The sequence below is a fragment of the Rhinoderma darwinii genome, chromosome 8 (assembly GCF_050947455.1).
Source record: "Rhinoderma darwinii isolate aRhiDar2 chromosome 8, aRhiDar2.hap1, whole genome shotgun sequence".
Classification (NCBI taxonomy): domain Eukaryota; kingdom Metazoa; phylum Chordata; class Amphibia; order Anura; family Rhinodermatidae; genus Rhinoderma; species Rhinoderma darwinii.
This window is the reverse complement of record NC_134694.1, coordinates 58721329-58746517: the sequence shown is the minus strand read 5'-3', so window position 1 is coordinate 58746517 and position 25189 is coordinate 58721329.

Below are 25189 nucleotides of genomic sequence, written 5' to 3'. Positions count from 1 at the left end.
CTTTACATTTTAAAGAGGTTCATCAATGTGATCCCAAAGATTTGAGATTTGTAGCCATCCTTCTAATAAAGAAATATGGTATGGTGACGGTATATAGCGCCAGTATGTCATCCTGCAGAATCTGTGAATTTGAATCCGGCTGTTTCCCAGCGCACTGATGTGTCCTGTCACAGATCTCTCCTCACTCAATCTACTGAATGTCTGCATGCAAAATGAAACAAAATAAGAATCTCCCTTAAAAAAGTTCTTATATGTTATCTGCAATATATCTTCAAGTTCAGTCCATGTTTTTCATGTTGTTCACTGGATATGCTGTCTTGTGTTAATTGTATTATTACTTTTTTGTAATTATTTTAATAAATATTAATATTAGCATTATTTGCTTGCTGGTATTAGTGCTAGAAATAAATGACAGTACATTATCAAGCATTTATAGGTGTGGTATCGTAAATAAAATCATTCCATTAATGGAGTATATTAGTATGTACTATAAACAAGTATAAATAGCAGGTATTCTCAGAGAATCATTATATATCTGAATCTACTGAAATTACGGCTCCAAAACGCTTCTATCAAAGAGAAAGCTACACACCATTATTGCAAAGATTTACATCTGTACTTTATTACTATTGGACACATTTGCAGACATCTCCCCAACCAACATTATGGCTATTTATGTCATCTATGTCTCACTGAGAGACATTGCTGTTATTACCTATTCGGTCATTATCTGCCACTTCTCTACCCTTTGAATTTGAGTCATTGGACTGTACCTACTTGGTTATAAACTAACCATATGCTTTTAAACTGGGACTTCTGCACACATGCATGCAGATTTACAACGGATACTGCCCATGTACTATTTATTGCCGCTGCAGGATTTGTCGTGTTCTTGGCTTTATGACTTGATCATACACTATCTCGATATATATATATGAAATGTAAATAAATTGTATGCGTATACATTATGTATGCGCTTCATTAATTATTGCGGTACATTTATGCATTTTGTTGAGTGTATATGCATAAAATTTGTAAGTGTTGATTTTTCTTACTCGGCCGGGTGTGTGACATGTGTTGTGATGCAGGATCAATTATGAATTTTGTTGTAACATTTTTAAATGTATACTTATTAAAGATATTTTTTACCTTGTAACACCCTAGCCAAGTGCCATCTTTTCTCTTTTTGGACAATCCCTGTTCCCTTCCCCTTTTATTCTAGTTTTGTTCTGGCAAGAACTCTACTCATTGTACTGTGCTATGAGGGTTCTGTTACATAGTTACATAGTTAGTACGGCTGAAAAAAGACACATGTCCATCAAGTTCAACCAAGGGAAGGGAAAAGGGAAGGAAAAATTTCTACACATAGGAGCTAATATTTTTTTGTTCTAGGAAATTATCTAGCCCTTTTTTAAAGCCATCTACTGTCCCTGCTGTGACCAGCTCCTGCGGTAGACTATTCCATAGATTCACAGTTCTCAATGTAAAGAAGCCTTGTCGCCTCTGCAGCTTGAACCTTTTTTTCTCCAGACGGAGGGAGTGCCCCCTTGTTTTTTGAGGGGGTATTACAAGGAACAGGATTTCACCATATTTTTTGTATGCGCCATTAATATATTTATATAAGTTAATCATGTCCCCCCTTAGTCATCTTTTTTCAAGGCTAAATAGGTTTAATTCTATCAATCTTTCCTCATAACTTAAATTCTCCATGCCCCTAATTAGCTTCGTTGCTCTTCTTTGTATTTTTTCCAACATCCTTTCTATGAACTGGAGCCCAGAACTGGACTGCATATTCTAGATGAGGCCTTACTAATGCTTTGTAAAGTGGTAATATTACATCCCTGTCCCGCGAGTCCATGCCTCTTTTAATACACCACAATATCCTGCTGGCCTTTGAAGCAGCTGATTGACACTGCATGCTGTTATTGAGTTTATGATTTACAAGTACACCCAGATCCTTCTCAACAAGTGAATCCGCCAGTGTAGCTCCCCCTAGGACATATGATGCATGCAGGTTGTTGGTACCCAGATGCATAACTTTACATTTATCTACATTAAACTTCATCTGCCAAGTGGACGCCCAAACACTTAGTTTGTTTAAATCTGCCTGCAATTCATGAACATCTTCCATAGACTGAACTATATTACATAGCTTGGTGTCATCTGCAAAAATAGAAATAGTGCTATTAATCCCTTCCTCTATATCATTAATAAATAAGTTGAATAATAGTGGTCCCAGCACTGAACCCTGGGGTACACCACTTATTACCGGGGACCATTCAGAGTAGGAATCATTGACCACAACTCTCTGGATACGGTCCTTGAGCCAATTCTCAATCCAATTACAAACTATATTTTCTAAACCTATAGTCCTTAATTGTTGAGGTCTTACCTTTGGTTTTTATTTATATATGATATTTGATGTCTTTATATGAGATATTTTATTAAATTTAAGGTTACATATTGTATATAAGACACCTTGAGAGCTGTTTTTTTGATAAAGTGTCGGCTTACTATAGAAATTCTATAAACAATTTTGTTTGCATTTTCGATTGTACTGGTAACGCAGTATAGTAGGATAAATCGGAAGCTGGCCATTGAGATGTTACAATTCAATGATGTCACACAAATGAGGACAATTATTTTTAAGTATGAACCAGAGGCATAACTTGAAACTCCTGGACTTCAATGCAAAATCTCTAACCATGCTTACATTGTATCATTCTAAAATAATGTTGTCTTCTTATGTCGTAGAGGAGCCTTTGTTCCCCCGGTCGTTACGCCCCTGGTATAAGCACCTTGTCAACATTAATTTTTACCAAAGATAAAAAATATCTTTTGCATTCATTGTTGAGTATTTTGCGCACTTTTGTATGCTTGAATTTGTTTAAATCTTTTCAATCATTTTATGTGAACCTTCAGTTGTTCCCCCTAACTGTTGTTTTTATATCTAGGATTTGTTTAAGTTCTAGCATTCAGTGGGTTAATGTGCATTTACCACATAAAGGAGTGCTTATCCAGACAGTGTCTGTACAGCCCCTTGATGTTTGTGAGCACTTCTACAAGCTAATTAGCACAAGAGAGCTAAGTGCTAATTAAGTGCGCCCGGGAGCTTGTAAACCATTGCTTTCTGGACTGCGACAGATTGAAGAAGAAGGAAACAGGTGTGAGAGGGAGAACCACAAATGGGACACAAACTATATCAAAACTGTATTGTGACATACACACAACTGGAGTGGATAGCGATACCAATTACTCTGTATTGTCTGCCACTTAAAAATGAATGTAGCTGCTACTTCAGTCAATTATAGGACAACAAAACCTGGCATGCATCAAGTATGAGCATACATCTGTTTACATTACGATTTGTCTGCAATAGGTTGGGAAAATTAGGTGCTTTTGCTATGTAGTTGAGCAAAACCATTTGGCCTACATATGTAATAGCGATAAAATTATGTTCGGCACTTGGAACTATGTAGTTTGAGCTTTCTGTAAGACAACATGAGCTGGGTGGCACCATGTCTTTATGGTTAGCATAGTTGTTGCACCATAAGGGTTCTAGGTTTCAATCAGTTTATATGCTTTCGATGTTTTCACATGACTTCTGTACTTTAGTACTTTGATTCACTCCCAACATCCAAAATGATTGTTCAGGATTAGAAAAGGATTTTTTTCAGAAACAGCATTATTTTTGTCCATAAGGTGTGTCTGATATTGCAGCTCAGCTTCATTCACTTGAATTGGGATGAGCTTTAATACCAGACACAGTCCATGAAGAAAAGTTGCACTGTTTCTGAAAAGAAAGTTCTTTTTTTCCTGGACACCCCCATTAAGCTAATTGGCTTTATGTGAAATATGAAGCTATGGTTAACAACATGGAATGTCCAAAACACAAAAGCTATGACATATCTACCATTGTATCCTATAAAATCAGTTCAAAAGTTTTGGTGTGTTTGAGGTAGAGACATTACTTTTTGAGTCTAACTAAAGAAACACGATGAGAATGCAGCTCTGTGGTATATGTTGGCATTACATAAATAATATACAATAAATAATAACTAGACATGACCAAAACCATTCAGTACAAATCAAATTCTGTACGAATTTCCTATAAGTTTCAACCGTCATTTTGCAGATTCTTGAAAAAAAAAGGGAGAGGAGATTTTCTTAAAAAAATACTATACTTACCACCTTCCCTGGTCTTCCATAGTGACGCGTCCTTGCCAGCAGGTGAGTTGATGTAGCTGTCCTATGGGATCGCTGCAGCCAATCACAGGCTCCAGTGGTAATCTGGGACAAGATTACTTTGTGACGTAGCTGTTCTATGTGATGGCTGCAGCCTGTGATTAGCTGCAGCAGTCACATGGGACAGCTACGTCAATTCATCACAAGGACTCGTCGCTACGGAATACCAGGGGAGGTGGTAAGTATGTTTTTTTTTTATTTTTGTAGAATCGCAAATGCCCCCATTGCCTTGTTTGACTCTGAGTCTCACAGGGCTATTGGGGAACTTGCGATTCATTGCAAATTTATTCAGACTGAAACAAATTTCAGGGCCAATTTGATGGAATCAGCCCCAAAACAGATTTTGGGAAAGTCGCTCATCGCTAATAATAACTATTGCTATCCATGGTGCCAGGGGCAGAGTGCCTTTAACTGTCCAAACTCTCAATAATGTAAATGGTATTTTGTTGGCACACTGTCTTCATACATGATCTGCATCTAGTCAGTTCTTCCATTCTTGTTCACAATCCGATGTCATCCATATTTGGATATTCTACTTTGTCCAGTATTACAGAACCAATACCTATTTTTTACAGATATACAGACCCTTTTACCTTAGATTGAGTGAATTACATTATTTTTCTAGATAACAAGAGTAACATTTTAAAGAAGTGATAGATGGATCAGAAAAGAAGAATAGATATCTAATCGGATGATGGAGACATAACTTTAGATGTCCCAAAGAAATATCACAATAAGCTTTATATCAGCAGCAGTGGGTGCTTCTACTCATGCTATTTAGAGGAATATAGCATTTAGGTGACTAAACCAAGAATCCATAAAAGAGCATTATTAAAGAGGCTCTGTCCCCAGATTATAAATGGCCTATCTCCTACATAATCTGATCGGCACTGTAATGTAGATAACAACAGTGGTTTTTATTTTGAAAAACAATAATTTTTTAGCAAGTTATGAGCAATTTTAGATTTATGCTAATTAGTTTCTTAACCCCTTCCCGACATTTGTCGTAAGTATACGTCATGGAAAGCCAGTGCTTCCCGCAAAATGTCGTATACTTACGACAAATGTTTGGCACCGGCTCAGAAGCTGAGTCGGTGCCATAATCGCCGGTCCTCAGCTGTATCTGACAGCTGACATCCGGCTGTAATGACGGGGACCGAAATTAGCTTAAATCCCCGCCATTAACCCCTTAAGTGCAGCGCTCAAACGCGATCGCTGCACTTAAGGTGTTTGCAGCTCATCGGAACCCCAGCAATGAAATTGCCGGGGTTCCAGTGGCTGCAATGGCAACCGGAGGCCTAATACTAGCCTCCCGGTCTGCCTAGCACTGAAGCCGGTCAAGATCCGCCCGGCGGCGGAGCCTGATCAGCTTCCATAGCCGCCGGCATGATGGCGCCGGCTCAGGAGCTGATCCGGCGTCATCAGCGGTGGAAGTCAGCTGTATGTTACAGCTGACATCCACCAGTAATGGCAGGAACCGGAGCTAGCAACGATCCCTGCCATTAACACCTTCGATGCAGCAATCGAAAGCGAAGTGCAAAAAATTAAATTTGAAAACACTAAAAGTTTCAAGTAATAAAATAAAACACAATCCCCCTTTTACTCTTATCAAGTCCTTTATTATTGAAAAATAATAAACCATACATATTTGCTATCGCCGCGACCGTAATGACCTGAGGTATCAAAATATTATATTATTTATTGCACGCGGTGAACAGCGTAAAAAAAAACTTAAAAAACTTTACCAGAGTTTCTGTTTTTTGGCCACTTACTACACCCCTAGGTAAATGCATAGAGAGGTGTAGTTTCCAAAATTGGGTCACTTCTGAGTGGTTTACACTGTTTTGGGCCCAGAGGCGCCCAGAAACCAATCCAGCAACATCTGCACTCCAAATGGTGGTCCTTCCCTTCTGAGCCCTGCCGTTTGCCCAAACAGCAGTTTATGACCACATATGGGGTATTGCCGTACTCGGGAGAAATTGCTTTACAAATGTTGGGTTCTTTTTTTCCTTTATTTTTTGAGAAAATAAAAAAATTTGCGCTATTTTTATTTTCACTGCCCAATTCTAATAAATTCTATGAAACATCTGTGTGGTCAAAACGCTCACTACACCCTTAGATGAATTCCTCAAGAGGTGTAGTTTCCTAAATGGAGTCACTTTTTGGGCGTTTTCATTGTTTTGTCCCCTCAGGGGCTTTGCAAATGTGACCTGGCCTCCGCAAACCATTCCTGCTAAATGTGATCTCCAAAAGCCAAATAGTGCTCTTTCCCTTCTAAGCCCCACCGTCTGTTCAAACAGCCGGTTATTATCACATGTGGGGTATTGTTTTACTCGGGAGAAATTGCTTTCCAAAATTGGGTCACTTCTGAGTGGTTTACACTGTTTTGGGCCCAGAGGCGCCCAGAAACCAATCCAGCAACATCTGCACTCCAAATGGTGGTCCTTCCCTTCTGAGCCCTGCCGTTTGCCCAAACAGCAGTTTATGACCACATATGGGGTATTGCCGTACTCGGGAGAAATTGCTTTACAAATGTTGGGTTCTTTTTTTCCTTTATTTTTTGAGAAAATAAAAAAATTTGCGCTATTTTTATTTTCACTGCCCAATTCTAATAAATTCTATGAAACATCTGTGTGGTCAAAACGCTCACTACACCCTTAGATGAATTCCTCAAGAGGTGTAGTTTCCTAAATGGAGTCACTTTTTGGGCGTTTTCATTGTTTTGTCCCCTCAGGGGCTTTGCAAATGTGACCTGGCCTCCGCAAACCATTCCTGCTAAATGTGATCTCCAAAAGCCAAATAGTGCTCTTTCCCTTCTAAGCCCCACCGTCTGTTCAAACAGCCGGTTATTACCACATGTGGGGTATTGTTTTACTCGGGAGAAATTGCTTTGCAAATTTTACGGTGCTTTTTCTCCTTCAGTCCTTGTGAAAATGAGAAAAAATTAGCAAAACCTCCATTTTCTTTGAAAAAATGTAGATTGTCATTTTCAGGGCCTACTTCCAATAATTTATGCAAAAAACCTGTGGAGTGAAAACGCTCACTATACCCCTAGATAATTTCCACAATGGGTATAGTTTCCAAAATGGGGTCACTTGTGGGGGGTTTCCACTGTTTTCTTCCCTCAGGGGCTTTGCAAATGTGACATGGCCTCCGCGAACCATTCCTGCTAAATTTGAGCTCCAAAATCCAAATAGCGCTCTTTCCCTTCTCAGCCATGCCGTGTCTCCAAACAGCCGTTTATTACCATATGTGGGGTATTGTTTTACTCGGGAGAAATTGTTTTACAAATTTTGCAGTGCTTTTTCTCCTTTAGTCCTTGTGGAAATGAGAAAGAAAATTGGTAAACCTACATTTTCTTTGAAAAAATGTAGATATTAATTTTCAGGGCCTACTTCCAATAATTTCTGTAAAAAACCTGTGTGGTCAAAATGCTCACTGTACCCCTAGATAATTTCCTAGAGGTGTGTAGTTTCCCAGATAGGGTCACTTTTGGGGGATTTTCACTGTTTTGGCACCGCAAGAGCCCTTCAAACCTAAAAATAGCCTTTTGAAATTTTCTTGAAAATGTGAGTGCTGATTATGCAAGAAAAAAAAGGAGTCTCCAAGGGCGCTGCTGCACAAAAACGCATCAAGGCATACGAGAGGTGAATAACATCAAAAACAGATTTATTAAAACAAGGGGCTACGCGTTTCAATGCCGCACCGGCATCTTCATCAGGCCAATGCCGGACCGGCATCTTCATCAGGCCAATGCCGGTGCGGCATTGAAACGCGTAGCCCCTTGTTTTAATAAATCTGTTTTTGATGTTATTCACCTCTCGTATGCCTTGATGCGTTTTTGTGCAGCAGCGCCCTTGGAGACTCCTTTTTTTTTTTCTTGCATAATCAGTACATCTTCTGCGGTTTTCCTTGGAATACCGGTCCTGAGTCCTGGCAGCAGCAGCAATTGTTCTTTCATTGTCCATTATCCTCTTACCCTAGGTGAGCAGTAATTGTATATTGCACCATATCCTATTGGGTAACCTGCACTAAGTGGCGCTGTGTTTTCTATTTCCTATCTGCCTTGAAAATGTGAGAAATTGCTGCTAAAGTTCTAAGCCTTGTGATGTCATAGAAAAATAAAAGGATGTCAATCTAAAGTAGACACATGGGGGATGTTAATTAGCAACAATTGTGTGTGGTATAACTGCCTGTCTTACTAGCAGATATATTTAAATTGAGAAAAATGCTAATTTTTGCAATTTTTCGCAAAATTTTGGTGATTTTCACAATTAAATAGTGAACATATCGAACAAATTTTGCCAGTAACTTAAAGTGCAATGTGTCACCAGAAAACAGTCTCAGAATTGCTTGGATAGGTAAAAGCATTCCAACGTTATTACCACATAAAGTGACACATGTCAGATTTGAAAAATGAGGCTCTCTCAGGAAGATCAAAAGTGGCTAAAGAGGGAAGGGGTTAATGGACAACTTGACGTGTTTTTACTTTTTACCAACTGGGCATTATGAAGAGGAGTGTATGACGCTGACCAATCAGTGACCAATCAGCATCATACACTTCTCATTGTTCCAGCCCATTGTTACATTGTAATTGTGCAGTGAAAGAAGCTGGGCTGGAACAATGAGAAGTGTATGACACTGATTGGTCACTGATTGGTCAGCGTCATACACTTCTCTGTACAACGCCCAGTTGGTAAAAAGTAAAAACACGCCCAGTTGTCTATTAAGAAACTAATTAGCATAAATCTAAACTAGCTGATAACTTGCTCAAAAATTATCGTTTTAAAAAAAAACAAAAACACTGCTGTTATCTACATTACAGCGCCGCTCAGATTATGTAGGAGATAGGGCACTTATAGTCTAGTGACAGAGCCTCTTTAAAGAGGATCTGTCACTAGTTTAGTAATGCCCAATCTGCTAGGTAATGTAATAGGCACTGTCACACTGATAATGCTAGTGAAAATTGTGTCCCAAAACGTTTATCATACAGAAAATATTACACCGCTCAGAGTGAAAAGAAAGAGTAAACTCCCATTTGGCAAGTATAACCATATTAGCATATTTAGGAAACAAAAATACAGTGTAGTTATCAGCATCATAGCACCTATTAGATAAGTTAGGAGATAGGGAATTAATAAACTAGTGTTAGATCCTCTTCTACCTAATCTACTATACCTATATGGAGAGCAAAAATCCCCTTAACTATATGATGAGAATAAACCCATATTTATTATACAATATGTTGCGGGGGGAGGGGAACCTAGGCTCATAATGTACATGATGGTAATGGTGTAGAAACCCTCCACTGAAAACAACAACCTAAAAATCGGAGTCTGACACACCAGCAATTGTTAAAAAGTTATGAATTTTTAATGAAAATACAACAACAACAAACAAGTTAAAATAGAGATGATTACCACAGTACAGATGGACACCAAACAGTGATACACAAAGGATAAAGCTGTATACTAGAAGGAGCAATGGATATAGAGTGGGTTACGGCATTTTCACTACGTATACAAATGTAAAGCCACAAAGGGCAAAAAGAAACCATGCTCCCCACTACTCCATAAAGCCATACATGAGAGGTATAAATACAGCAACCAATCAGTCAAAAAGACAAAGAATATGTGTATATGGCATTCTCCAATGGTATGGGTATAAAATACCTAGAAATGTCTTTGCATAATGCAATGGACTGACGTACCCATATTAAAAGCAGCACTGTCTGGCATAACACGCCGATGCACGTTTCGGCAGCAAGCCTTCGTCTGGGGGTGGTGTCAGAGAGTCAACATGAGTCTTTTTCTACCTAATCTAATAGGCGCTTTAATGTTTATAAGTAATGTGTTGTTATGAACATTTTATGTGTTATGCAAATTTGTTCTTAATGCCCAAGTGGGTATTTTTTTACTCTGGACCAAGTGGGCATAGTAAAGAGAAGTGTATGATGCGGACCAATCAGCGTCATACACTTCTCTTAATTCATGTTCAGCTGTACGCACAGCACAGCGTGATATCGCGAGGGACAGTAGGAACAATAGGCCCCAAATGGGGCTATTCACATGACCGATTTTTTGATGGCCTGGTAAATGTGATCTGAGTGACGGCCGTGCTTTCTGCCGCTCACTCTTTTCTCCTCCTCACAGTTCGAAGTGCATGTGAGGAGGAGCATATTTTTTATTTTTTGCTCCCTGTAGGAGCGGAATCCCTAACCCCCGGCCACAGCGTTGCCGTAGCTGTGGCCGGGGATTCCGCTCCAGGAGAAGTCCCTGACTTCACAGTCCATATATGGGACACACAGGGCAGATCCAGCGGACATTCCATACCAGCGATAACTTCAAACAGCGACAGTGACAAAGGCCGAGGGTCGGCCGAAACGTCCTACCAAGTCGCTTACTACCTCAACAGTATCACTCTTGTTGCAATAAAACTTAAATTGAGTTCGCATCTGGATCTCTTGTGTAGCTTTTTGTGCGTGCTGGGGTTACATATTTCTCAATAATGTGGGATTCTCGTCCCTACCCTACTAACACCACGCCTGCTAATTGAGGAGTGCATCCCAATACCTATTCTTGATCATATATGGACAGTGACATCAGGGACTTCTCCTGGAGGGATCCCCTACAGCGGCACTATCTACAGGGGGGGCTGTGTGGCACTACCTACAGGAGGGCCACATGGTACTACCTACAGGGGGGCTGTGTGGCACTACCTACAGTGGGGCTGTGTGGCACTATCTACAGGGGGGCTCTGGCAGTATCTATAGGAGGCTGTGTGGCATTATCTACAGAGGACAGTGTGGCATTATCTACAGGTGGGCTGTGGCAGAATCTAGAAAGGACAGCATGTGGCATTATCTACAGGTGGGCTGTGGCAGTATCTACAGGGGGCTCTGTGGCATTATCCACAGGGGGGGCTGTGGCAGTATCTACACGGGGCTGTGTGGCATTATCTACAGGGGGCTGTGTGGCATTATCTACAGGGGGCTGTGTGGCATTATCTACAGGGGGGCTGTGGCAGTATCTACAGGGGTGCTGTCTGGCACTATCTATAGAGAGCAGTGTGTGGCATTATCTACAGGTGGGCTGTGGCTCTATCTAGAGGGTTCTGTGTGGCATTATCTACAGAGGGAAGTGTGTGGCAAAAAAATGTACAAATTAAATTCATCAGTTTTTAAAATGACAGTGAAAAAAAAGGATGCAAAACAGGTCAAAATCGGTCATTAAGAAAGGAAACACAACCTAGAATGGAAACGGAACGGATGCAAAACTGATGCAAAACGGCAGAGAAAAACAGACCAAAACGGCCGACACTCGGACCCTGTCGTGTGAATAGAGCTGAAGCAGGGTAGATGTTTGAGTGCTTTCATTTTCTTAGTTTACCTACATATCTGAGCTATTTTCTTAGGTCTATAAATAGTCACTGAGAAAGGCATATGTGTTATATCTGAGGTTTGTCTCAGCACACAATACATAGACCCTCGGTTATCTCTGTGTTATCAGACGTGTTGATCCAAAATGGGTCTCTCACTTTCTGCGGAGACTTCCCATGTCCTCAGGCTGACCTTATGTTGGGAGGACAGATAATCATTCTCCACTTTAAAATTGATGAATCCCTTTCCAAACCTCTTGCATCCTCCCTTCTCACTTGGTGATGGGCTGGCATGCCATGCATTTCTCTCCCACTTTTCCTCCTGATGACATCAAAGACAATTTATTTGTGTGCTTGTAAAGGTGATACCAAGAGATAATCAGGCTCTCAGTTTTCCCTGTTTTCACTTATCTCTGCTGGTGTTGTACCAGACTCTCATCTGCACACTTACTGACAAATCCTGATAGGTGCTGAGAGGCCCTGGTTATCTTTAAACAATTAATGTCCTAGAAATTCCTGCAATATTTTAAAAAGTGTCAGTAGGGTATTTGCTGGCTCATTGGAGTCATTTTATCTAACAGAGCAATGAAAATAACCAGTGATTTCATGAATATTATTTTTCAGGTATCCATTGAGAGACATTATTAAAAAAAAATTCAAAAGGTTTTATTTATTCATATTTTTCATAAATTAACTTTTGCGAAAACAAGTAGTAAAAATCACCAAAAAAGTCAACTGCAAAGTCTACAGATTCAGAATCACAAATATATGCATTATGCAGAAAATGCAGTATCACAGGACAGAGTTCTGCTCCCATATCAGTAGTTATATAAGACATATTGGACAGGAAAGAACCATCATGAACCGTCACTGTTGTCCTTTGCATAAGTAATACCCTCACAGTACGAAAAATCAATGCACCCCCCTCTACTCCCACCGCCCAAACAGTCCTCATTTCAGGGTATTAGTACTTAACCCCAAGGCGCACCACAACGTAACTGTAACAGTTACTGCGCGTTTCCCGGTGCACACTGTCGGCGACAGTGTGCACCGGGAACTGGGAGGCCAGCTGTCTCCGACAGCTGACACTCCACTGTTGCCGATCAGTGGCTCATTTCCGCTGATTTCGGCAATTAACCCCTTAAATGTGGCTATCGATTGCAATCGCCGCATTTTAGGGGTTTTTAGCACATCGGCAGACCTCACAATGAAATCGTGAGGTTTGCAGATGGCTAGCATGGTGACCGGAGGCCAAGTAATGGTCTCCGTGTCTGCCATGTACGGAAGCCTATCAGGACCAGCCTCCTGATAGACTTCCTGTCAGAGTGACAGGTAGTCACTGTGTCGTTCCCGATGCACACTGTCGGTGACAGTGTCGGTGACAGTGTGCATCGGAAACCGGGAAGTCAGCTGTCCCCGACAGCTGACACCCCACTGTTGCCGATCAGCGGCTCATCGCCACTGATTTTGGCAATTAACCCGTTAAATGCAGCGCTTGAGGGGGTTTGTAGCACATCGGCAGCCCCCATGCAATCGTAGGGGTTGCTGATGCTATGTATGGAAGCCTATGGAAGCCTATGACTGGTCCTCGTAGACTTACTGTCAGAGTGACTGTGACGTCACACTGACAGTTGGAATACATTACACTACCTAAGTAGTGTAACGTATTCTAGCAGCGATCAGAGCTGCAGGTCAAAAAGGAAAGTGTAAAAAGTTTTTAAAAAAAGTTAAAAAATGTTAATAAAAATGTTTTACAAAAGTGTAAAAATAAAAGATTTTTTTTCCTATAATAAGTCTCTTATTATAGGAAAAAAATGAAACCGTTAAAAAACAGTACTCATATTTGGTATCAAAGCGTTTGTAACGACCCAAGCTATAAAACAATATATTGTTATTTTCCCGCACGGTGAACGCCGCAAAAAAAACCAAACTAAAAACGATGCCTGAATCACTATTTTTTGGTCACCACCCCACCCAAAATATAGAATAAAAAGTGATCAAAAAGTTGTATGTACCAAAAAATTGTACCAATAAAAACTACAGCTCATACTGCCAAAAATAAGCCCTCACACCGCACAATTGACCAAAAAATAAAAAAGTTATGGCTCTCAGAATGTGTTGATACAAAACAATTATTTTTTTTTTAACAAAAAGTTATTTCTTTGTAAAAGTAGTAAAATATAAAAAAATATATACATTTGGTATCACCGTAATCGTATTTCCCCGCAGAATAAAGTTAAGTTGTCCTTTTTACCACACGGTGAAAGGGTAAAAACAAAACCCAAAAAACTATGGAGACATCACAGTTTTTATTACAATTTCACACCGCAAAAAAAATTATTTTCAGTTTCCCAGTACATTATATGGTACTTTAAATGGTGTCAATAGAAACTACAACTTCTCCCGCAAAATATAAGCCCTCACACCACTCTATTGATGGAAAAATAAGGCGGGGAGTGAAAAACTAAAAAGGAAAAGCAAAAAAAGTATCAGTCCTGCAAAGGTTAATTAATTTCTATTAAAAAAAACAATTATTGCCACATGTGGGGTATAGTCGTATTTGGGAGAGATTGCGTTACAAATGTTGGGCGACTTTTTCTCCTTTAGCCCTTGTGAAAATTAAAAAAATTAACATTTTAGTGAACAAAAATGTTGATATTAATTTTCACGGCCTAATTCTACTAAATTCTGCAAAAACCCTGTGTGGTCTAAATGCTCACTATACTCCTAGAAAAATTCCTTGAGGAGTGCAGTTTCCAAAATGGTGTCACTTTTGGGGTGTTTCCACTGTTTTGGTCCCTTCAGGGCGTTGCAAACACGACATGGCACCGAAAACCAATCCAGCAAAATCTGCGCTCCAAAATCCAAATGGTTCTCCTTCCCTTCTGAGCCCTGCTGTGGGTCCAAATAGCAGTTTATTACCACATATGGGGTATTTCCATAATCGGGAGCAGATACTTTACAAATGTTGGGGTGCATTTTCTTCTTTATTCCTTGTAAATATTACCAATTTCTATGTTTTTTTAGAAAAAAAATAGATTTTCATTTTCACAGACTAACTCCAATAAATATAGCAAAATACCTGTTGGGTCAAAATGCTAACTAAACCCCTAGATAAATTCCATGAGAGGTGTAGTTTCCAAAATGGGGTCACTTTTGAGGTGTTTCCTCTGTTTTGGCACCACAAGACCTCTTCAAACCTCACATGATGCCTAAGATATAATCTAAAAAAAAGCAGACCCCAAAATCCTATAGGTGCTCGTTTGCTTCTGAGGCGAGTGTTTCGGTCCATTAGGGCACTAGGGCCACATGTTGGATATTTCTAAAAACTGCAGAACCTGGGCAATAAATATGGAGTTGTGTTTCTCTGGTAAAACCTTCTGTGTTACAGAAAAAAATGGATTACAAATTAATTTTCGGCCAAAAAAATATAAAATTTGTAAATTTCCCCTCTACTTTGCTTTATTTCCTGTGAAACGCCTAAAGGGTTAAGAAACTTTCTGAATGCTGTTTTGAATACTTTGGGAGTGCAATTTTTAAAATGGGGTGACTTATTGTGGGATTCTAATATATAAGGCCCTCAAAACCACTTCAGAACTAAACTGGTACCTGTAAAAATCGCCTATTGAAATTTTCTTGAAAATATGAGAAATTGCTGCTAAAGTTCTAAGCCTTGTAACGTCCTAGAAAAACAAAAGGACGTTCAAATAACGATGCAAACATAAAGTAGACATATGGGAAAGCTAGTGACTATATTGTGTGGTATTACTATCTGTTTTACAAGCAAATACATTTAAATTTAGAAAAATGCACATTTTTGAAAATTTTCTCTAAGCTTTGGTGTTTTTCACTAAAAAATATTGATTTTATCGACCAAATATTTCCACTATCATAAAGTACAATATGTGATGAGAAAACAGTCTCAGAACCGCTTGGATATTATCTTCATACACTTCTCATTGTTCCGGCCCAGCTTCTTTCACTGCACAATCACGCTGGAACAATGGGCTGGAACAATGAGAAGTGTATGACGCTGAGTGGTCACTGATTGGTCAGCGTCATACATTCCTCTGTACAACGCCCAGTTGGTAAAATGTAAAAACACGCCCAGTTGTCTATTAAGAAACTAATTAGCATAAATCTAAAATTGCTCATAACTTGCTCAAAAATGATAGTTTTTCAAAATAAAAACCACTGCTGTTATCTACATTACAGAACCGATCAGATTATGTAGGAGATGGGGCACTTATAATCTGGTGACAGAGCCTCTTTAAAGAGGATCTGTCACTAGTTTAGTAATGCCCAATCTCCTAGCTAATCTAATAGGTGTTGTCACACTGATAATGTTAGTGAAAATTGTGTCCCGAGATGTTTATTATTTAAAAAGTTTTTTTTTTTGAGTATTTAAATGAGCATTTATTAAACAAATGGGAGGTAGCAGCAGCGATTCTCCTGAGGTAGAGCTATGTCACAGCCTCTGACGCTGTCCTTTCAGCATGATTGCTTCACACAAAGTATGAGACACATTCTAGAGGGAAGGGGGATCACTTCAAACAGCAAGATCTCGTGCTCTGGACCACCTAGAACAGTTTTGGTGGCATATGAAAGAGGAGATTCTAATTTTTCATATGACACTAGGATCACAGTTCTAGCTGTGATACAACTGGAGATATCGCTAGTTGAAAACAAAGTCGGGAATGGAAGCTGTATACTATATGATCACACTGTGTTGCTGGACAGGGAAGGGGGAGAAGCTGTATGCTGATTGGACAACATCATACAGAAAACATAACACCGCCCAGAGTGAACCCAGTTTCAACCATCTAGATCATATTTCATAATACATTTTTGGACACTTCTAGTTGGTATACAATATTTTGTTAAAGGGAACATATGCATTAACTAGACGCAGCCAGTGAGCCAAGATAGGCATATCTGCAGATTTCCAGGCCATAATAATTATTTTGGGAGCACAAAAGAACATAAACCGAAAAAAATAATCTGTCATAGGCTCTTAGTACAACACTATCAAATATCCCAATAAGACATACCTGTGGGGAAAAAATTCTGAGAAGGTCTAAATGGTAATGTAGGAATTTAGGCACTTCTGATCAGAAGGGTACCAACAGAACAGGAACAGACAAAATGGATAAAGGAGTCAAGGTCAGCCTGACACCTAAAATATAATCCAAAGGGAAAGCTCCTATATGTTTCAGGCAAACATGGGTATAAAAAACCCTATCTAAGAATTTTAATTGAATTAATAAATCACGGCACACACTCTGGATTAAAAGAAGGTGGATTTAACCTCCTTCCAGCCGTCATCATCAGAGAGAAGGGAACATCTTCAATCCACTGAAATCGTGATTTACAGAATCATGTGTGTTTGGTTTATTGCAAGCGTATAAAAATCTGGGTTGATGGTTTGACCAAATCTGGGGTTCCCAATAGGTCCTCTAACTTAGAGAAAGAAAGGGGCAGGGAGAGGGCACCAAATTGGACCTGCAGGGTGTCAAAGTTGTAAGTATTGGAAAAGGGCATTCCTCGGCACTCCACACCTTTCCTGCAAATCCACAAGGGGAGGGAAGTCACCATTATCAGGGAATATGTGCATCAATAATTTGTCACCCCTTTACGTCCAGAAAGCCATCCCAGGGAGATTATATAAATTATGCAAGTACAGGTTGTGCCAGAGAGGCGTCCCAGGTGAAAAGTGAAGCCACCCACCAAAAGTAACCTTCATACTCCCAGCCATAGACCATATGTAAAGTAACTGCCAGACACAGCTTCTGTGTCGACGCCCGTGGTTAATCAGTCTGCATCTGCACCTAGGTCTGATAGAGTGACTCGATCTGCTACCACTCAGGCTGGTAGGCTCAGGAATGGGAGAACCTATCACAGCCTGGCCAAACAGTTCTAGCTCTCGCCCTCGGTCTATGTATACCTTCATTTGCTTCTTGTCTTTGCCTGTGATTCTCTCTTGTTTCCTGGCTCTGCTGTTCCAGCTATTACTATTGATCTCAGCTTCATTTTGACACTGGCTTTACTGACTACGCTCCTGCTCTGCGTTTGGTACCTCGTACACTCCTGGTTTGACTCGGCTCGTTCACTACTCTTGTTGCTCACGGTGGTGCCGTGGGCAACATCCCCATTTCCCTTAGCTTCTGTGTACCCTTGTCTGTTTGTCTCTCGTGCACGTATTGAGTGTAGGGACCGTCACCCAGTTGTACGCCGTCGCCTAGGACGGATCGTGCAAGTAGGCAGGGACTGAGTGGCGGGTTGATTAGGGCTCACCTGTCTGTCACCTTACCCCGTCATTACATAATCACAGGCCCATATACCTTTTCTACCCTTGTTCCTACTACTATGTGCCCTCTTGAGACCCTGGCTCAGCAAACAAATGCAGAGTCTCTCCCTACAGGTCCAAGCCCTGGCTCAGAGGTGCGACCAGCGTGATGCTAACCAGCTAGTGCCCTCCACCTCAGCTCTTGAACCCCATCTCAAGTTGCCTGACCGGTTCTCAGGCAGATTCTGAGAGCCAGCAAGTGGGTATAATTGTCTCCCGGCTCCAGGATGGCCCCCAAGAATGGGCCTTCTCCTTGGCTCCTGACGCCCCTGAACTTTCCTCTGTTGACCTTTTTTTTTTCCGCTCTCGGGCTCATCTATGACGAGACTGACAAGACTGCCTTTGCCGAGAGTCAGCTGGTGACCTTACGTAAGAGTAAGAGACCCGTTGAAGAGTACTGTTCTGACTTTAGGAAGTGGTGTAGAGCATCTCGCTGGAATGACCCTGCCTTGAGGTGCCAGTTTAGATTGGGTCTGTCGAACACCCAGAAAGACCTGTTAGTTAGCTATCCCTCTTCTGACTCTCTAGATCAGGTTATGGCTTTAGCGGTACTTCTTGACCGACGTCTCAGGGAATGACGACTTGAACGCTTTTGTACCTTCTCCTCTGGTTCCCCCATGATGGCTCCCGAGGTTCCGTTACTTAGTTCTTCCACGGAAAACTCAGATGAAACAATGCAACTCGGGGGCCTCCGTGTCTCCCCAACAACGTAGAGAGCTCCGCAGGAAGAATGGTCTCTGCTTCTACTGTGGGGATGACAAGCATCAAGTGAACAACTGTCCTAGGCGTAAGAATAAGCAGCCGGAAAACTTCTGCGCCTAAGTGACCATCGGGGAGGTCGCTTGGGCGCACAGGTATTTCCCGTAAATATGAAACCTAATAAGATCTTGCTTCCCTTTCAGGTCTCTTTTGAGGGTAGGTCTGCCACCGGCAGTGCCTTCGTGGATTCAGGGTCTTCTGCTAATATTATGTCTGTGGAATTTGCTATGTCTCTTGCTATGCCATTGATTGATTTGCCTAAACCTGTTCCGGTAGTGGGTATCGACTCCACTCCACTTGCTAATGGTTATTTTACGCAGCATACCCCTGTTTTTGAACTCATTGTTGGCTCCATTCATCTGGAGCAGTGCTCTGTACTGGTGATGCAGGGATTATCGTCCGATTTGGTTTTAGGCCTTCCCTGGTTGCAGATGCATAATCCCATGTTTTACTGGAGTACTGGGGATCTTACTAAATGGGGTAATGAATGCATGACGTCCTGTTTTTCTGTTAATTTTATTTCTCTCCCTTAGGAGGTGAACACTCTACCTGAGTTTATTCAGAACTTCACTTATGTTTTTTCTAAAAAGGCCTCCGAAGTGTTACCTCCTCATAGAGAATATGATTGCGCAATCGATTTGGTACCAGGAGCTAAGCTCTCTAAGGGAAGGATATTTAATCTCCCTTGTCCCGAACGTGAGGCCATGAGAGAATATATCCAGGAAAGCCTGGCCAAGGGTTACATTCACCCCTCTACTTCTCCGGTAGGTGCTGGCTTCTTCTTCGTAGGGAAGAAGGATGGAGGTCTTAGGCCGTGCATTGACTACCGAAACTTAAATAAGGTCACTGTAAGGAACCAGTATCCCCTTCCTTTGTTTCCTGATCTCTTCAATCAGGTCCAGGGGGCCCAATGGTTCTCTAAGTTTGATCTTCGGGGGGCTTATAACCTTATCCGAATCAGCGAAAAGGATGAGTGGAAGACTGCGTTTAACACGCCCGAAGGTCATTTCGAATATCTCGTCATGCCCTTTGGGTTGTGTAATGCTCCCGCAGTCTTCCATAATTTCATAAATGAGTTTTTAAGAGACTATATGGGGGTATTTCTTGTAGTGTACCTTGATGACACACTTGTGTTTTCCAAGGACTGGTCCTCCCAGATTGAGCATGTCAGGAAAGTGCTCCAGGCCACTCTGGAGAAAACAAACTCTTTGCTAAATCCGAAAAATGTGTGTTTGGGGTGCAGGAGATACCATTTTTGGGTCAAATCCTCACTCCTAATGAATTCCGCATGGACCCTGCCAAGGTTCAGGCTGTGGCTGAATGGGTCCAACCTGCCTCCCTGAAGGCGTTACAGTGCTTTCTGGGGTTTGCTAATTATTAGAGGAGATTCATTGCTAACTTCTCGGTCATCGCTAAGCCTCTTACGGATCTTACTCGCAAAGGTGCTGATCTCCTCCACTGGCCTCCGGAGGCGGTCCAGGCTTTCGAGATCCTTAAGAAGTGCTTTATCTCTGCCCCTGTGCTGATTCAGCCTAACCAAATGGAGCCATTCATCGTGGAGGTTGACACCTCAGAGGTGGGAGTGGGTGCTGTCTTGTCCCAGGGTACCAGGTCCCTCACCCATCTCCGTCCCTGTGCCTACTTCTCCAGGAAGTTCTCGCCCACTGAGAGTATCTATGACATGGGCAATCGTGAACTCTTAGCCATTAAATGGGCATTTGAAGATTGGCGCCACTTCTTGGAGGGGGCTAGGCACCAGGTAACGGTCCTTACCGACCACAAGAATCTGGGCTTCCTAGAATCTGCCCGGAGGCTAAACCAGAGACAAGCTCGATGGGCGTTTTTTTTTTACTAGATTCAACTTTGTGGTCACCTATAGGGCCGGGTCTAAAAATATTAAAGCTGATGCACTGTCGCGTAGATTCATTGCAGAACCTTCCTGAGAACAAGCTGTTTGTTCTCCTGCAATTCCAGCTAAGGGTACCCAGGGAAAATCATGACTCTGCACTATCTGGCCATCCAGGCATCCTGGGTACCAAGCACCTCATTGCTAGAAACTATTGGTGGCCTGGGTTGCCTAAAGACGTTAAGGCCTACTTCGCCGCTTGTGAAATTTGTGCTAGGTCCAAGATTCCCAGGTCCCGACCAGCGGGCTTACTATGTTCTTTGCCCATTCCCCAGAGGCCTTGGACCCATATCTCCATGGATTTTATCACCAATCTGCCTCCATCTCAAGGCAAGTCGGTGGTGTAGGTTGTAGTAGACCGCTTCAGTAAGATGTGCCACTTTGTGCCCCTCAAGAAACTACCCAATGCCAAGACGTTAGCTACCTTGTTTGTCAAACACATCCTGCGTCTCCATGGGGTTCCTGTCAATATTGTTTCTGACAGAGGGGTACAATTTGTTTTATTGTTTTCGAGAGCTTTCTGAAAAAAATTGGAGATTGATCTGTCCTTCTCCTCGGTCTTCCATCCTGAAACTAATGGCCAAACAGAGAGGACTAATCAGTCTCTAGAACAATATTTAAGGTGTTTTATATCTGACTGTCAATATGATTGGGTCTCATTCATTCCCCTCGCCGAATTTTCCCTTAATAACCGGGTCAGTAACTCGTCAGGGGTCTCCCCCTTTTTCTGTAATTTTGGGTTTAATCCATGGTTCTCCTCCGTTTCACCTGGTGGTTCCAACAATCCCGAGGTAGATGTCGTTCATCGGGAACTGTGCACAGTCTGGGCCCAGGTTCAGAAGAACTTAGAGGCGCCCCAGAGCATACAAAAGACTCAGGCAGATAGAAGACGTTCTGCTAACCCCTTGTTTGTGGTCGGGGATCTGGTGTGGCTGTCTTCAAAAAATTTGCGTCTTAAGGTTCCGTCCAAAAAATGTGCTCCCCAGTTTCAAATACACGACGTGTTTCATGCCTCCCTCCTGAAACGCTGCTCCCCGTCCTTGGCTACCTCGAGGAAACCTCCGGTCCCTGTTCTCACCCCTGAAGGGAGAGGTGGCCAAGATTGTAGACACCAGGATGGTCCAAGGTTCCCTCCAGTACCTGGTCCATTGGAGGGGATACGGGCCTGTGGAGAGGACTTGGGTACCCGCCCAGGATGTTCACGCTGGGGTATTGCTCAGGAGGTTCCATCTTCGATTCCCCAATAAGCCAGGTCCACCTAGGAAGGGTCCAGTGGCCCCTCATAAAAGGGGGGTACTGTAAAGGATCTGCCAGACACAGCTTCTGTGTCGACGCCCGTGGTTAATCAGTCTGCATCTGCTCCTAGGTCTGATAGAGTGACTCGATCTGCTACCACTCAGGCTGATAGGCTGAGGAGTGGGAGAACCTATCACAGCCTGGCCAGACGGTTCTAGCTACCTGGGTCTATGTATACCTTCATTTGTTTCTTGTCTTTGCCTGTGATTCTCTTTTGTTTCCTGGCTCTGCTGTTCCAGCTATTACTATTGGCCTCAGCTTCATTTTGACCCTGGCTTTACTGAGTACGCTCCTGCTCTGCTTTTGGTACCTCGTACACTCCTGGTTTGATTCGGCTCGTTCACTACTCTTGTTGCTCACGATGTTGCCTTGTCTGTTTGTCTCTCGTGCACATATTGAGTGTAGGGACCGTCGCCCAGTTGTAGGCCATCGCCTAAGACGGGTCGTTCAAGTAGGCAGGGACTGAGTGGCGGGTAGATTAGGGTTCACCTGTCTGTCTCTTTACCCCGTCATTACACCAAACTTGTGCTACAGTCTTGAGAAGTGTGAGTATAGTACTGGGAGACTTATGTCTAAACAGAATATTTGTTAAACTTTAATATGAGCCCAGCAAGGCAGCAGCTAGTACAGTGGCTGCGTTACTGTGGTCAATATCTACCCACCAGTGGACATACACTAGTTGTGAAGCAAGAATGTATAAGAACATATTTGGGGCTGCTATTCCACCATCATGCTTGAGTGCCTGCAGAGCCTCCAGACTAACACGGGGTGTACAGCCCTGCCATTAAAAATATCTAAGAGTACTGTCCAGCAGCTTGAAAAACTACCTAGGCATTAATATAGGAGAGGCATGAACAAAGTACAAAAACTTGGGTAAGTAGCTCTTTTTAAATTTATTTATACAACCCAAGAGTGTGAGTGGCAGATTGTGTCAGGATTTCAATTTTTATATCAATCCTTAGCAGAAGGATCCATGTTAAGGTCCTATAATTGACTAACTGGTGGCAAAAGTATGACCATTAGGCACTTCCTCTGGGTAACAATTTAAGGTACACTGGTAGTGCTGCTTGTTGACAGTTTCATTCAAAAGGACATAGTGCTGATTTTCTCTAGTTTATGTTGAGACCTGAATACGTACCAAACTCCTCTACTAAGCGTAGCAAGGAAGTCAGAGAAGGGCCATCGTCAGCCAGGTAGACCAAAGTGTCTTCTCCATAAAGCGAGACTTTTTTGACAAGTGTGCCCGAGGTATTTCTGTTCTGCTCAATGGCCAAAGCAAATAAAAGAGGGGGGAGAGAGCATCCTTGCCTCGTCCCTCTTCTAAGGGGGAAGGGATTTTAGACATCTAAATTTATTCTGATTCTGGCCGTAGGAGATTAGTACAGGAGGCGGACCCATGTTATAAAACCAAGACCAAAATTTAATCTTGTGAGAAGAATCCATATATAAGACCAATCCACAGACTTAGGGACAATACAAATTCAGGCAAGGGATTGGTTTAAGAGGTGTCAATGTTGAGAAACAGACACCTAATATTAATATCAGTTGTCCTGCCCGGTATAAAGCCAGTTTGGTCTGGCTAATCGTATGAGCAGAGGACCAAATTTAATCTCATGGCAAGAATTTTGGCCACGTTTTTATATCACAATTTTGGAAGGAAATGGATTGGTGTCAGAGGGTCCTTCTCTGGCTTTAGTAAAACTACAATTAGGGCTTCCCTCATAGAGGCTGGCCGTATATTACCAGCAAAAGTTGCCTCACTTATCCCCTGTAGCCACTGTATTACCATATCAGAATTTGTTTTGTACCAGTTTTCACGATCTGTGGGTTTGTGGACCCACTGGGCCATACCGCCGTAGCAGGATAGCAGGTGGCCAAACAGGGTACCATGACAAAATCTGTAGTCCGAGCACAAGGGTACCTGTGGTAGTTCAGACAGTAGTAACGGCTGGGCTCAGATAGGACCTTGGCAGCAGACAGCAGGCGCGGTGTAAGACAGCAGGCGTGGACACAAGCAGCACACGACTCCAACTCTACAAGGACACAAAACCAGGTATAGCACGGGATACAGGTAGCAGGGCACAAGAACACTGGGAACAGGAAAACCCTAAGAGACCATTTGCAAGACTAACACGGGTAAACACAACAACGCTCAAACAATGAGTAAATGGGCAGAGCCCTTTTTATAGTCCAGGGGAATTATGGGTTAATTACAGATTATTGACATGTGCATGTACTGGCCCTTTAAGGCTGGGCGCGAGCGTGCGCGCACACCGTACGGGAGCCAGTACAGTGATGTTGAAGTGAGTGCCAGTGTCTCTCAGGAGGGAGATGCCGCCCAGCACTCACTCGTTCATGGCCACGGCCTTCAGTGGTAAGTTACAGCGATGGTCCGTGGCTGTGGGCATTACACCAGTCACTATTCCATCAAGGCCAGGAGTTTTCCCAGATGAAAGAAATTGGATGGCAGCCATAATATTTTTGTCAGTAATATGAGCATCTAAGGAAGCAGCCTGGGCATTAGAGAAATGCTAACATGGTAAAGCAGAGAGAAAGTAGTTACGAGCACTGGTAATTTCAACAGAGTTGAACTCATACATTTTCGTAAAATTCATTGAAAATATGATTGATGTCCCCTGGGTTTTTGTGCTCAGCTGCATCTCTGGACAATAGCCTTTTCTTGGTGCCCTCTTCAAAAAGTAGAAGAAGCTCCCTTTGAAGCTGCAACCAATAGTGCTTGTGCAACTCTGTTGGATCAGTAATATAAGTGTTCAGCATCCCTCACTAAAGATTGAAGCGCAACCACCTTGGACTTAGAAATTCTGCTTTGCTCAGCAACAATACATGCACTTCTAATAGTGGCCTTATATGCATTGATTTAACCAGACATTCATAAAATGCAAAAATGAAAAAGCACTGTTTGATTTATGTATCACATAGAACTTGCTATGTAACATGATTTCCAGTACCATGTCCCCTTCTGCCCCAAATGATGTCATCCTGTCTGCATCAAATGACATCACCTCCTGTCTTAGACTATGTTCACATGTTCAGTACCTGATGAGGATTTTGTCACGGATTCTGCGCCGAAATCCTCAGTAAACCCGCTAACATTCCACATCCAATGCAACTGACTGGGTCATTTTATATTCCATTCATATGCTCAGGAAAAAAATCCACACAGATGTTTGTCTGCGGCGTTGAAAAATCACGGATCAGCCCTAATAAATGTGTTTTTTTTTCCCCAGATTCTCCTGTTT